At 29.0% G+C, this 2,231-nt stretch overlaps 1 non-coding gene across 1 annotated transcript; it reads right to left on the bottom strand.

Annotated features, from left to right (window-relative positions):
- Window positions 1–203: 203 nt before the first annotated feature.
- On the bottom strand, window positions 204–276 carry TRNAR-ACG (transfer RNA arginine (anticodon ACG)). Its single transcript has one exon. It is a non-coding gene; the product is annotated as a tRNA-Arg (tRNA).
- Between the last annotated feature and the right edge of the window lie 1,955 nt (window positions 277–2,231).

The following is a 2,231-nucleotide window of genomic DNA, read 5'->3' as shown; positions in this document are numbered from 1 at the left end:
AGATTTTTATCATTTTTTTTAATATTTACTCCATTATAAATTGTTGAATACTAATTTTTTTTAGATTTGTTTTTTGTGTCAACTATAAAGAATACAGCTAAATAGTTACACGCTCGAAAAATGTGCGTAAGAAATATGAATACTTAAGTAGTTTAAATAAATTTAAATTTGAATAAAATTATTTACAAAAAAAATATTAGCTGCGATCCTGCCAGGAGTCGAACCTGGAATCTTCTGATCCGTAGTCAGACGCGTTATCCATTGCGCCACAGGACCGATGTGTTTTCTGCTTGCAGACTTATAATCAGCATTTGTGGAGTGTTTTAAACATATGCAAGGTATTTAGAACTATTTAATTGGTTTATATTTAAAATTATTAAAAAGATTTAATTAATTAAGAACATTTCCATAATTTTAATTGCCACCCTTACATTTTTCTTTCACTATATAACCTTAATTAGCAATTAAATTTGTTAACTCTTAACTAAACTATAGATTTTTTTATAATAAATAGTAATAATTTATACTTAATTGAAATACAATAGTATCTTAAACATTGATTTACAAATGTTTTAACACAAATAAGTATCACTTAAGAGCTGAGTATCAAATTGCAACATTGTTTGTTTTTATCACTATTTCGATCTAAAGACAGCTGTCATATTTACTAAAACAACAAATAAAACAGCATCCATAAAAATATGATTAGATCTTAGAAAATTTTAAATGACAAGTATGTATTAGATAAATTGAAAAAACCACAAACCAAAATGTGAGTAAAACGAATGTTGCAACTAAGTAAATGGCGCCAATTTCGTTTTTTTTCTCTTCTTATTTTAACAACTTTTAAATTGTTAATTTAATACGTTTTAAATGTGTGTTTTTGTTTAGAATTATTATTAATAATTCTTAATGGGGAGTCCAGTTAAATTGACAGCAGCAAAGAAGTTAAAGCATAAACGAATTTTAAAAAAGCTACTGCACAGTTAAATGAGTTTAGGAGTGTAAAGAGGTTTATTGTTAGTTAGACTAATTGTATATCAGGAGGCATTGAGTCTTTTCCTATACAGACTTGGCTAGGCACAGATCAACCATTTGGGAGGAAAATAAAGTAACAATTATTTTACACTTTTCGTTTTTATACCCTTCACCTTTGTGAGAAGTTTGTCATTCCGTTTGTAATTTCTACATTTTTCATTTCCGACCCTATAAAGTATATATATTCTGGATCCTTATAGATAGCGGATTCTATTAAGCCATGTCCGTCTGTCTGTCCGTCTGTTGTTGAAATCAATTTTCTGAAGACCCCAGATATCTCTATTTAAAATCAGCAAAATCGGTCCAAAAATGGCTGAGATATGAGGAAAAAACCAGGACAACCTCGATTTTTGACCTACATATATCTGGAGTAGTAAGTCATTAATATAGACAATATGGATATCTAATGATAGATATTTCAAAGACCTTTGCAAAGACCTCACAAAAAAAATTAAAAAACAAAAAAAAGTTTTTAAAATTTAAAAAAAAAATTTTGAATTAAAAAAAATTTAAATAACAATTCGAAATTTTTTTTTTCCAAAAAAATTAAAAAAACAATTTTGGAAAAAAAACTAAATTTTGTTTACCTAAAAATATTTAAAATTTTTATTTTGAAGTATAATTTGGTGTAGGGTATATAAGATTCGGCACAGCCGAATATAGCTCTCTTATTTGTTTATATTAAAACATATCGGTTTTTTCACCCCCCATGGATCCGTGCCTGGACTTGGCCTAGTAGGCTAAACTGGTATTTGTAGAAACAATTTTTTGAGAAATAGTTGTTTGGCCAACCAAGATTTTAGGTTAATACTAAGGCGGGTCAATAAGTCCGTGACTTTTTGAATGAAACACAGGTTTTTGGATAAAATATCATTTCAGTTTTCATCATATGTAGTCTCTATTTAGCTCTATATACTTTATACAACGTTTATCCAAACCTTCCAAAAAAAATAAGATTTTAAGGTACTTGTTTGTGAAACGATTTCATCCTTAGAGTCAAATTTCTTTCCCCCAGCCTTTTCTTCAGGTTTGGAAATAAGACGTAGTCTCTCAGGGCTAAATGCAGAGAATAGAGAATTTTTTCCATGGAAACTGCACATGTGTGCACCGTTGCATAGTCCTGGTGAAAAATAACTTTTTTCTTGGCCAAAATCCTCCTTCAATCGACCCAATAACTTGGCATAATATTCGCC

This window comes from Calliphora vicina, chromosome 3 (genome assembly GCF_958450345.1).
Source record: "Calliphora vicina chromosome 3, idCalVici1.1, whole genome shotgun sequence".
Taxonomy (NCBI): Eukaryota; Metazoa; Arthropoda; class Insecta; order Diptera; family Calliphoridae; genus Calliphora; species Calliphora vicina.
Note: the sequence above shows the minus strand (reverse complement) of the source record. Positions and strands in the feature narration are given on the sequence as shown.